Below are 13,692 nucleotides of genomic sequence, written 5' to 3'. Positions count from 1 at the left end.
GGAACCTGGGGCTACACCTGAGGAACACCGAAGGCCAAACACCTTAGGGAAGACGCGCAAGACCAAAGGCTGGAACTGATCGCGAATCCCGCCGATCCTACACGTAGAGGGAACAGCGTGAGTGCCGATACGCTACCAGACCTTGCGTTCGTATCGAATGTAACAACAGCGCACTAGCAAAATACGTAGGAAGATTTGGGGAGTGACCACGCGCTGATCGAGATCACGATAGGCATGGGCGCGACCGGTCGTGGGACTAACCCTGTAAGCAAAGGCCGTAAACTCAAACTCGTGAAGTGGAACATGTTCCGCACGAAACGAGAGGAAACGGGGCGAGGCGACGAGCCGAATACGGACATAGACGAGTGGACCGAAACGCTCAGAAGGGAGGTAGACCCAGCAACGAAGACGTTCCGCCCGAGGCGAACGTCGAAACAGCTGACAGCAGGCTCCTACACATGTGGGAAGCAAAGCGAGCCCTCCTAAAGAGATGGAAATACCAAATACATAATAAGGCCTTGCGCAAACCCATAGCACAATTAGAGGCATCGAAAAACACGCACTCCAGGTATGGAGGGACGAATGGGAAGACACGTGCAACTGCCTCAAGAGGCAGATGAGCGGGGCGAGCGTTTGGCGCCTCTTTAGACACCTATTAGATCCGGAGGAGGCTCGGGCCGCTCAAGGCCACAAGACTCGTAGGCTAGTAAGAGATTATAAAGGCGATAACTTCCTGGACGCAACACGTCACCGTTACTTTAAGAAGGCCGAAAACATCCAGTACGCCGAATACGACGGCATAGCAAACGAGAAACTGGACGCGGAATTTAGCGAATCAGAAATTCGGACAGTGCTGTTGGAACTAAACACCCGATCGGCGCCCGGCCCGGACCGGGTTACCAACAAGACTCTCCGCAACCTAGACGATGTTTTGATCGCACCGCTGGTACGATCTGTTGGGAACTCGGCGCTGACGCCCGTGGTTGTACCTGGGTCGCAAGCCCCAAGGGTAGCGTTGGCCTGGCGGCCTGGGGTACAACTGGAAGCATCCGAAGGTCCCGGCAAAGCATGAGTCGACTGGTAACAACAAAACAACTTGTTTATTTTAACATCTCAGAGAGTTGGCGGTCAGGTTGACCGAAGTAGAGAGACGGGAGAGCACTTCACTCAACAGAAGAAATCGGAGCCCTCCTTTTGGCGTCCGGGGGCAGCTGTTTTTATACTCTCGCAGTTGAGGGCAAGAAGGAACCCCTCAAAAGACGAGCACGTGAATGAACAATGGGCTAATGGTGACGCACACTGTCGTAGCGATGCCGTAGCACCATGTCGAGCACGATCTCGTAGCACCCTGTTGTAGCGATGCCGTAGCACCATGTCGGGCACGATCTCGTAGCACCCTGTTGTAGCGATGCCGTAGCACCATGTCGAGCACGATCTCGTAGCACCCTGTTGTAGCGCTGCCGGTCGGGCACAATGACTGTAATGAGAGGATGATCCCTGCTTTCGCAGCGCCTGGTTCCGGCACAATGACTGGAATGCGAGGGTGATCCTTTGCGGTCGCATCGCCGCAGTCGCGCCTGGAAACACCTGCCGATGAGCGTTGCGGCGACGACGATCGGGCCAAAATGTCTGCCGCCCCGCCGCAGTCGCGCCGGCAAAACCACGTGTCGCAGGCGAAACGCAACAGACCGCCCCGCCGGGGGAAGGAGATCCCGATGGACAGGGGACTGCATCCGCTGTCCGGAGGGATGTCGCTCGATGATGCTCATAACCGAAGTCGGGCGTCCCTCGACGTTTCTTGAGCGCAGCGCACAGAGAAGGCCTCGTTCTCTAGTTCAGGTTCGCACGGGACACTGCAAAGTGACTTCGGGAGAGTTCACATTTTTGTTCTCGTTCCCGGCAAGCGTTAGAACTACGCTGAAACTCAACCGCTCAGTCAGCAAGCACGGCACAACCCTCACTAAGCCCTGCCAGGCTCTTCCCCCTTTTTATACCACTGCCTAGTTCCTTACAGTAGTCTAGCATCACTCAGAACGCGTCCACAAATTGAAAAATTGCACTAGAAAGCATATCATCACTTTGAAACACTAAACAAAAGCAATATGTTAAAAAAAAATCCTGCCTCAGGAAGAAAAACATCAGTAACAAACAATTTTGAGGCTGATTCCTACGTTAGGGGCTTCGACTTAAGCCATCGGCGTTACCGTTGAGACTCCCCTTTTTGTAACGCACCTCAAAGGAATATTGTTGTAAAGCGAGGCTCCAGCGCAGGAGGCGGCCATTTTTGGGAGAGATGGTCTGCAGCCATTGGAGAGGGCAGTGATCCGTCTCAATGATAAACCTCGAGCCGGCTAGATAGCATGACAATTTCTGAACGGCCCACACGAGACACGCACACTCTTTCTCGGTGGCGCTATACGCCTGCTCACGACTGGTCAGCTTACGACTAGCATACAGGACGGGGTGTTCTACTTCTCCATTTTCCCGTTGGCACAGTACAACGCCCATGCCTCGCTCACTAGCATCGCACTGAACAATGAACCCTTTTGTATAGTCTGGCGATCGTAGCACAGGCTGGCTTGTTAGGGCACTCTTTAGGGCGCTAAAAGCTCTTTCCTTTGTCTCGTCCCAGACGACTGTTTGAGGCTCTGTCTTTCTTAGAGCATCCGTCAGGGGAGCCGCGATATCAGAGTACCTAGGGATGTACCTCTGATAGTAGCCGGCGACACCCAAGAACGACCGAATATCGGTCTTTGTGCGCGGTTGCGGAAAGTCTCGCACAGCGGCCACTTTTATTTCAGAGGGGCGGCGACGACCCTGACCAATCACGTGACCGAGGTAGACAACCTCGGCCTGTGCTAACTGGCACTTAGGAGCCTTTACTGTCAAGCCTGCTTCGCGCAGGCGGGTTAGCACTGCCCGCAAGTGTGTCATATGCTCAGACCAGGATGCGGAGAATATCGCTACGTCGTCTAGATACGGTAAAGCGAATTCTTGCTGTCCCCGCAACACTTTATCCATGAGACTTGAAAAACAGTATGGCGCGTTCTTGAAACCAAAACTCAACACTTTAGGACGGAATGTTCCCATTGGTGAAATGAACGCCGCATACCTACTAGCCTCTTCTGTAAGTGGAACCTGCCAATAACCCCTGACAAGATCTAGGGTGGAAATAAACTGAGCGCTACTAACTTTCTCAAGGCGCTCCTCGATGTTAGGGATCGGATAAATTTGATCCTTAGTGATGGAATTAAGCCTGCGGTAGTCGACGCAAGGACGAGGTTCCTTGCCCGGTACCTCAACTAAAATCAAAGGGGAGGTATAATCACTCTCACCTGCCTCAATAACACCGAGCTGTAGCATTTTCTTTACCTCAGCCTCCATAATATCGCTCTGGCGGGGTGACACCCGATACGCCTTGGATCGTACTGGCTCTGTGGAGGTAAGTTCTATATCATGAGTAAGTACAGAAGTCCTACCAGGCCTCTCAGAGAACAGACCTTGAAACTCTTGTAATAGCTGGTGTAGTTCGGTTTTCTGCTCAGGCGACAGCGGTGCTTTACTGATAAGGTCACTAATGACTTGACCGGTGTCTTCCCTGTTCGTCACTGAGCCTAGTCCCGGAAGCTCGACCGGAAGCTCTTCAGGAACGTTTACCATCATGCACACCACTGCTTCCCTTTGTCTATAAGGTTTGAGCAGATTACAGTGGTAAACTTGCTGTGCTTTCCGCTTTCCTGGCAGACTTACCACGTAGTTAACGTCCGACAGTTTCTGAACAATTCGTGCTGGGCCCTCCCACTGCACGTCTAGTTTGTTGTTTAGCGATGTGCGCAATATCATGACCTCATCGCCAACCTCAAAACGACGGGCCCTGGCTGTCCGATCATAATAAACCTTGGCCCTCTGCTGGGCCTTTGTCATTGCTTCACCTGACAACTCCTGTGCCCTTCTTAAGCGTTCGAGGAGCTTAAGTACGTACTCCACCACGACTGGGTCGTCGCCCCTACCTTCCCACGATTCTCGAAGCATGCGAAGCGGAGATCGAAGCGAGCGACCGTACACCAGTTCAGCTGGCGAAAACCCCGTAGCTGCATGCGGCGCGGTTCTTAACGCAAACATCACCCCAGGCAGACACAGCTCCCAGTCAGTTTGATGTTCAAAACACAACGCTCTCAACACGCGCTTCATGACGGAGTGGAGCTTCTCAACGGAATTCGACTGTGGGTGGTACACTGAGCTGTGTAGCAGCTTTACCCCACACCTTTCGAGAAAAGTTGTCGTCAAAGCGCTAGTAAACACTGTGCCCTGATCTGATTGGATTTCCGCAGGAAAACCAACTCGCGCAAATATGGACAGTAGTGCATTGACTATCTCAACTGAGCTGAGTTCTTTAAGCGGCACTGCTTCAGGGAACTTTGTCGCTGGGCAGATCACAGTCAAAATGTGTCTGTACCCCGTGGCTGTTACCGGCAGAGGTCCCACTGTATCAATAACGAGCCGTCTAAAAGGCTCCGTTATGATAGGTACCAATTTCAACGGCGCCCTTGATTTGTCCCCTGGTTTGCCCACCCGCTGACAAGTGTCACATGTCCTCACGAAATGGTCTGCGTCCCGAAAACACCCTGGCCAATAGTACTCTTGCAAGAGACGGTCCTTAGTTTTCTTAACTCCTAGGTGTCCGGACCACGAACCCCCATGCGACAAGCGCAACAGATCCTGACGATAGCATTGAGGAACGATCAGCTGATCGAACTCCACTCCTCTGCGGTCTAGATACTTCCGGTACAGGACTCCACCTCTTTCCACAAAACGCGCAGTTTTCCTGGCGATACCTTCTTTGACATTGCAGCGCACGTTTTCCAGGCTGCCATCCTTTTTTTGCTCGGCTATCAAAGCCGACCGGCTGACTTTTAGCAACCTATCAAGTCCGTCTGACGTAGGCGCGATGAGCAAATCAGTAGATAGCTCTTCTAACTTTCCCGAATCGGGATTTTCCTCTCCAGTATCTGGCGCCTTCAACGCTACAGACTCAATTTTATTCTGTTCGGGCGTGCTCTGAATATCAGCTTGCTGCGCCTCTGACCCTTTTTCGTTGTTTGATAACGTCGGCCCCGCAACTACCGCCTTTGCAGCGAGCTCCCGAACCTTCGATCTGGTTAAGGCCAGAACACTAGCTTCACCAAACAAAAGCCCCTTCTCGCGCAGGAGGTGATCGGACCTGTTTGAAAATAGGTACGGGTACTGGGGTGGCAGCATAGATGACACTGCCGCCTCCGTCTCAAGCGCTCCGAAAGGTCCTTCAATAAGCACTTTTGCTACCGGCAGACACACGCTATGAGCTTCCACGGCTTGCTTGATCCATGCGCACTCGCCCGTGAACATATGGGGTTCTACGTAAGACGGGTGAACTACATCCATTGTAGCTGCGGAATCGCGAAGCACTCGGCACTCTTTCCCGTTCACGAGGAGGTCTCGCATGTAAGGCTCGAGAAGCTTCATGTTCTCGTCAGTGCTGCCTATTGAAAAAAACACAACTTTTGGTGTTGTTTCCGGACACTGCGCCGAAAAGTGACCCGGCTTCTGGCACGTATAACAAACGCCCGCTCGCCTCATCTCGAACCGCTTTCTGCGTTCGGCTTCGGCTGCCGCCGTCTCTTTACGTTTGGTCGGACTGCTTTCACTTGCATCCTCACTACGCGTGTTCCCCTTTGCTCTCATGGGTGTGAACTTCGGCCTCTCAAACTTCGAGCCAAATTCACCCTTTTGACCGTCCTTAGCTCCGCGAGCTCGACGCGTCACAAACTCCTCGGCTAGCTCAGCGGCTCTAGCCACCGTACAAACGTCTGGCCTATCCAAGACCCAGTATCGCACGTTCTCCGGTAACCGACTATAAAACTGTTCTAGCCCGAAACACTGCAGAACTTTATCGTGGTCACCAAACGCTTTTTCTTCTTTGAGCCACTCCTGCATGTTTGACATAAGCCTATACGCAAACTCTGTATATGACTCACTTCTGCCTTTCTCATTTTCCCGAAACTTCCGACGGAACGCCTCCGCAGACAGCCGGTACTTTTTTAGAAGACTCGATTTCACTGTGTCGAAGTCCTCTGCCTCCTCTCTATCCAAGCGAGCGACTACGTCGGCCGCCTCGCCGGGTAACAAAGTGAGCAAGCGCTGTGGCCACGTTTCCCGAGAGAACCCCTGCTTCTCGCACGTTCGCTCAAAGTTAACCAGGAACAAACCAATGTCCTCTCCAAGCTTAAACGGCCGCATCAGGTCAGTCATTTTGAACAATACGCGTTCTCCTGCACCGTGTGCCTGACTTCCATTACGAGCGCGTTCCATCTCTACCTCAAGACGCTTCATTTCCAAAGCGTGTTGACGGTCACGCTCTTGTTTTTCTTTCTGTTCTTTAAGTTCGCGCTCTTCTTTTTCTTTTTGCTCTTTAAGTTCGCGCTCCTGTCTTTTTGCAGTCTCCCTCTCTTCAATGGTCTCAAGGCATTCCGACAGCTCGTCATCCTCAGCCTCTAACTCAAGTATAGCCTTTAGCAGTTCAGGTTTTCTTAGTTTGTCTGAGACATCCAGACCCAACTCTCTTGCAAGCTCCAACAATTTCGGTTTGCGCAACGACTTCAAATCCATGGCTGCTCTGAATGCTGCTTTCTCTACTGCTTACTATTGTCTTGCCGCAAACTAACCCGGCAGCAACGACAACCACAATTACCAGCTCTGTTTCTGACACTAACAAAAGCCTGGCAAAGCTCAGAAGAAGAAAGTCCCGCACTCACCAAACCTCGCAGTCAAGAGTTCCGCGCAGTCGTTCCGCTGCAGGCAACCAGTCGTCACACAGGGCTCGTTGCACTGCTCCCGGATCGTCGTTGAGCTGCTCAGCATACAGTCAACTGCATCTCTTCGCTGCTGGCCTCCGTTGTCGCGATCTCACCGCTGGCAGACAGTTGTTTGGATCGGAGGTGATCTCACCGCTGCCAACCAGATGTTTGGGATCGCACCGCTGGTACGATCTGTTGGGAACTCGGCGCTGACGCCCGTGGTTGTACCTGGGTCGCAAGCCCCAAGGGTAGCGTTGGCCTGGCGGCCTGGGGTACAACTGGAAGCATCCGAAGGTCCCGGCAAAGCATGAGTCGACTGGTAACAACAAAACAACTTGTTTATTTTAACATCTCAGAGAGTTGGCGGTCAGGTTGACCGAAGTAGAGAGACGGGAGAGCACTTCACTCAACAGAAGAAATCGGAGCCCTCCTTTTGGCGTCCGGGGGCAGCTGTTTTTATACTCTCGCAGTTGAGGGCAAGAAGGAACCCCTCAAAAGACGAGCACGTGAATGAACAATGGGCTAATGGTGACGCACACTGTCGTAGCGATGCCGTAGCACCATGTCGAGCACGATCTCGTAGCACCCTGTTGTAGCGATGCCGTAGCACCATGTCGGGCACGATCTCGTAGCACCCTGTTGTAGCGATGCCGTAGCACCATGTCGAGCACGATCTCGTAGCACCCTGTTGTAGCGCTGCCGGTCGGGCACAATGACTGTAATGAGAGGATGATCCCTGCTTTCGCAGCGCCTGGTTCCGGCACAATGACTGGAATGCGAGGGTGATCCTTTGCGGTCGCATCGCCGCAGTCGCGCCTGGAAACACCTGCCGATGAGCGTTGCGGCGACGACGATCGGGCCAAAATGTCTGCCGCCCCGCCGCAGTCGCGCCGGCAAAACCACGTGTCGCAGGCGAAACGCAACAACGACGAGTCAATCTCCCGACTCGCGGCCTACGTCAATTAGTGCTGCCGAGGGGGCTCCCTTCCCGAAGCGTGGAAATGGGCCCGCGTTATCATGATTCCTAAACCTGGCTAGCAAGTTACGCACGATAATCTGAGACTGATTTCGCTTACGTCTTGCGTCGGCATAGTCATGGAACACCCCTCGTAACCGACTTTCTTGAAGACCATGAGGCGATCCCACACACCATGCTACGATTCCGTGGTAACCTCTCCGCACAGGACGTATTGCTTCAGCTTAAACACCAGATCCTAGACGACACTACCAGCTCCACTAAGGCAATTCTAGGCCTAGATATTAAAAAGGCCTTTCACAATGTTAAACACGAAGCGATCTTAAAAACAATTATAACATTAGGACTAGGCCAAAGAATATACAATTACGTTAGAGACTTCCTCGTGGGCAGGCGCGCATGCGTCGTGGTCGGAAATTGAAACGGGTCGGTGCGCCACGCCGCAAGGATCCGTCATATCGCCATTGCTCTTTAATTTAGTTTTACTCGGTCTGCCCGCGAAATTAACAGAAATAGAAGGATTACATCACCCTCGGGGTTCCCGGGGGAGGATATGACGGTCACGTCGAGCGAACGTTACAGGCAGGAGTAGATGCGGTTCCGAATTACCTGCTTGGAACGGGCCTCGAGTGCTCGGCTACCAAGTCCGAACCCTTACTCTACAAATGCACAAGGAGAGGTTGTAAAACCCTGCGCGCTGATAACGGGAATACTCCAAAATGCGCATTATATTGGCAGATGGTACTCCCGTACCGCACGTAGACAAAATTAGAATCCTTAAAAACCTGCAGGCAAATAGCCATAACGGAGAGAGGGTGCGAAGACTTCGTCGTTCGGTAAATGACACAATCCGACTCTTGCGTCGGATCACGAATAGACGCAATGGTATGCGTGAAGAGTGCGCGATCCGTCTCGTGCAGGCGTACGCAATAAGCCGCATAACGTATGTGGCGCCCTATCTGAAGTGGATAGGGTCTGAAAAAAATAGACGAATGCATGATCCGAAAGGCTTTCAAGAGGGCGGTCGGCGTTCCACTGAACGCGAGCACTGACAAGTTTCTAGAGCTTGGACTTCACAAATCCCTTGACGAGTTAATCGAGGCGCACGAGGTTGCGCAATACGAAATATTATCGAAGCCAAAGACAGGTCGATGCATCCTCGAGTCGCTCGGCATCACGTACCACACTCAGCATGGAGAAAAGACGGCGGTTCCCGCCTCGGTCCGCGACCGCCTGATCATCCCTCCGCTTCCCAAGAACATGCACCCGACGCACCACGCCGGGAGACGCAACAAACGAGCAAGCGACCTTTGGAAGAAGTTAGGTAACAGCAACGAGGCGGTGTACGTAGAGGCTGCGCATTATGGAGGAGGGAGAAGCGCACACGCGATCGCGGTTGCAGACCGCACGGGTAAGTGCCTCGCGAGCGCCACGGAGACCACAGGACATACGGAGGCGGCCGAGGAAGCGACGATAGCCCTAGCACTCGCCGCGGTGCCGAACGCTGCGATCGCGATCAGCGACTCGCAGGCGGCAATCGGCGGCTTCGCGCGCGGTCGCGTCTCGCGGGAAGCGGCCCGCATACTCCAAATTTCTGACGACGGCGACTCGTCATCGGCCTCGCAACCCCAAAATTCTACAGTCTTCCTCCTCTGGACCCCGGCACACACCGATGTCCCGCTCGCGGGCTACGAGGCGGCCCACGCCACGGTTCGAGGTCTCACACGCCGAGCCGCCGCTGATTATGTGGCCGCCGCCTCCGCCCCCGAGAGCAGGGCATCGGATCTGCCGGATCGGGAGACTACGACAGAAATGCAGCAACAAGAAACACAGTGGGTGTGGGGCGATCGCCTAACCACATTCAGGAGGAGGAGGAGTAGATTTTAATGGAGAGAAAGGAGGAGAGGTCGGCCTGGAGAGCGTGTCTCTAGCCTGCTACTCCTCACTGGGGAATGGGGAAGTGGGAAATACAGGGAAAGGTAGGTGGCGGATGATTATGATATGGTACAATGAGATACTATATACACGTTGGCCAATATGCGGATGCGCACTGGAGACGCAATACACTAAGAGTAATCTTGTCCATACAAAAAGTAATCTTGCCACAAAAAGTTTTTGCGCAAACACATTTCGCACTGACTACACGTCTCACAGCTTCTAGAGGCGATCGTCTAAACCAGTCTCACTTAAAAAGTTCAAAAGTGCTTTTATGGCACGTTGGGCACAGTCAACACTCCTCCACGCGCCCAAAACCTTTTCTTCTGAAAAGGGGCGGGAGTCCAAGCTGTCAACTGTAGATTTGAGTTTTCTGCGTTCGGCCGCATATTGAGGGCACACGCAAAGTACGTGAGCTATTGTCTCGAGAGTGTGACAGACGCTACATTCAGGGTCCCGTGTTTGTCCAATCTTGTGAAGGTATCGATTGGTGTATGCCACACCCAGCCGTAATCGATGAATGAGCGTTTCCTGGCTTCTCCGCAACCGAAGTGGATGCCGGAATTGTAATCCAGCGTCAAGTCTATGGAGGCGCTCTTGTCGATGTTCGGGGTTGTCCCAATGTTGCGCCGTAGAAGTTTTAAGGGAGGTATGGAGCAAGGCGTTAATGTCATACCGGGAAAAATGAATTTGTATAATAGTTCCGTCAGTGTGTGCCTGTTTTGCTTCTGCGTCAGCCTGTTCGTTTCCAGCTATTCCACAATGGCCAGGAATCCACTGCAGCACGATGGTATGTCCGGAATGAGACGCCTCAGCAAGCAGATACATGATGTCATAAACCAGGGGACTATATGCGGTTCTGTCACTCATATAATTGCTGATGAGTTGCAGTGCTGGTTTTGAGTCGCAGAACACTGTCCATTCTCGAGACTTTGTTGCAGTATGCAGCGAACTGCTTCTCGAACTCCGGTCAACTCAGCTGCTGTAGACGACGTCCTGTGTCCTATCTTGAACCGTTGTGCGATCCCCATTCCTGGCACAGTGTAGGCAGCCGCGGAAGAGGTCTGTGTCACAGAACCATCTGTAAAAATATGTTCGTAATATCCATACATGTAAGTAATGTATGATAGCGCGAAATGCTTGAGGCCAGCAAGCGGCATCTTCGACTTCTTTGTTATTCCAGGGATTGAGAGCCTCACCGTTGGCTTTGCCAATGCCCAGAGTGGAACTTCGGGTATGTCATACGGTTCGAAGTCCGACGGCAATAAGTCTTGCTGCGACAACACGGCTTCTGAGTAGGCGGACACAAGCCGTACGCTTGTGACGTTCGTGAGTGGATGGTTCCTGTGTCTAGTCAGTACCCTTAGATGCACTCGCAATGGCTCATGTTGCAGATAAACTCGAGCTGGCCACGCACGTGCCTCTGCAATAGTGCCCCAAGTAGACGCACATCATGGTAGTCCTAGGCAAATTCTCAGTGCGCGAGCCTGAGCACTTTCAAGTGTGCGTACAGCAGTTGTACTAACCCGAGAAAGTACAGGCGCACTGTAGCGGAAGTAGCCAACAAAAAGTGCCTGGTAGAGCTGCAGAAGAGATGACTTGGATGGCCCCCATGATTTTCCAGACATATGCCGAATGATCTGAGTAAAGCTGTCTAGCTTTTTTCTTAATTCTGAGAGGTGCTTCGACCAAGATAAGTCACGGTCGATGATGACTCCGAGAAACTTGTAGTGGGTAACTGAAGGTATAATCTTCCCATCAATCATAACGGGGTAGCAGGCCATTGACTTTCGTGTAAATGCCATGGTTGCACTTTTTTCCGGTGAGAGCTGCAGTCCGCGACTGTTTAGGTATGTCGACGTTATTGACATCGCGCGCTGCAGCTTCGTTTGCACTTGTAAGCGCGTTAAGCTCGTGGTCCATATACAGATGTCGTCTGCATACACAGAGACCGAGACTGCGCCTGCGTGTTCTTTGACCAGTCCGATGAGAACGATATTAAATAAGGTTGGGCTCAATACACCTCCTTGAGGCACTCCACGATAGACGGGGTGGTTCTTTGTTTCCCCGTCTGGAGTTGTCATGAATATTGTTTTCTCTTGAAGATAACTGGCTATCCATTGATGCATACGTCCCCCGACGCCACATTCTTCTAGGGCATTTAAAATTGCATCATGGAGAACGTTGTCAAAAGCACCCTTGATATCTAGAAAGACAGCAGCCGTTAATCGACGGCGACGTTTCTGATGTTCAACAGTTGTTACTAGGTCAATGACGCTGTCGATTGACGACCTACCCTTTCGGAAACCTGTCATTGCGTCTGGATATATATTACGCTTCTCCAAAAACCACTCCAGGCGCGTCAAAACCATGCGTTCCATGGTTTTACCTATGCAACTGGCCAGCGCCACAGGTCTGTAGGAAAGCATAGCATGGGGTGTCTTCCCTGGTTTCAATAATGCCACAATTTTGCTTGTCTTCCAATGCGCAGGCACAGTTCCCGAGGACCACGAGAGATTGTATAAAGCCAGGAGCTCTTCAGTCGCTCGAGGGCCTAGATGGCGCAAGGTAGAATAGGTAATGCCATCAGGACCAGGCGCACTTGAGTGTCTTGAGGAGGAAATCGCTGCACGTAGCTCTTGCAGCGTGAATGGGAGGTCGAGGCGATCGTCCATTGTTGGAGGAGCACACCTGAGCACTGAAGCTACTGATGTTGTAGATCCAGAGAGGTGTATACAGAAATCTTCCGCGATTTCCTTCTCACTGCGCGTCTGGATGATAGCCAAAGCTCGGAAGGGACGTAGCTGTTGTGGAGGAGATGGTAGTGCTCGTACAACATGCCATATTGTGGACAACGGTTTTCTTGGGTCCAGGCTGGTGCAAAATGACCTCCAACGTTGTCTGTCGAGCTTGTCTAAGTATCTTTGAATTTTCTTTTGCACACGGCGTGACGTCCTCAAGTCTGATATCAATTTAGTTCGCCTGTATTTCCTCTCGGCGCGACGTCGGACTGCCCGCAGCTCTTCATATATAACGTCAACGGATGTTCTTGAATTTGAAGTTTCGATGATGCGTGTTGTTGCGTGCATTGCTGCTCTGATGCGCGCTTCAATCTCTTTCGGTGAAATTACACAGTTGCAAGATTCTTCTAGCTTGTTCTGAAACGCATCCCAGTCAGTGCGACGCGTATGGGAACTTGGAAGTCTTGTAAACCACCTCAGTTGTACATAAGTAGGTAGGTGATCACTGCCATACGTTTCAGCATCTGTGCACCAGGCAGCAGAAGACGAAAGGCATCGTGAAGCGATAGCTAAATCGAGACAGCTGCTGTACGTCGTGCCACTAAGAAATGTTGGTGAGCCATCGTTCAGGATCTCAAGATCATTGCTGCTTGTGAAGTTAAGAAGTTGTCTTCCTCGAAGGTTTGTGATGCTACTACCCCAAAGATGGTGGTGCGCGTTGAAATCGCCTACAATAATATGAGGTCCTTGGCAAGAGTCAAGAACAAGTTTCAGGTGTCCAGAGTCAAATCTTCTCCTGGGAGGAATATAACCACTGATGATCGAGATTATCCGGCGCTTTAGCTTCAGTGTTATAGAGATGTACTCGTTGCTGTTATGCACCGGAACTTGGTTTAGCGAATACGTGAGGTCACATCGCACACATAGTAAAACTTTGCTAGTATTTCCACTTGTCCCAGACGCGAATTGTTCATAGCCAGAGAGTCTAAATGGCGATGTCATATTCGGCTCGCATATGACGATAACTGGAAACCGATGCTTGAGCACTCTCTGTTTAAAATCTCCCAGGCGACCCCGTAGACCTCGTGCGTTCCACTGGAATATTACGGAACCGCTTATCCTTTCCTGTAGTGACAACCTTGAAGTTGATGATGCCATGGCGTTTACTAGCCTCTATATAGCAGCAAGCACTGGTTCTAGTGCGTCG

The sequence above is a fragment of the Dermacentor variabilis genome, chromosome 2, assembly GCF_050947875.1.
Source record: "Dermacentor variabilis isolate Ectoservices chromosome 2, ASM5094787v1, whole genome shotgun sequence".
Lineage (NCBI taxonomy): Eukaryota > Metazoa > Arthropoda > Arachnida > Ixodida > Ixodidae > Dermacentor > Dermacentor variabilis.
Note: the sequence above shows the minus strand (reverse complement) of the source record.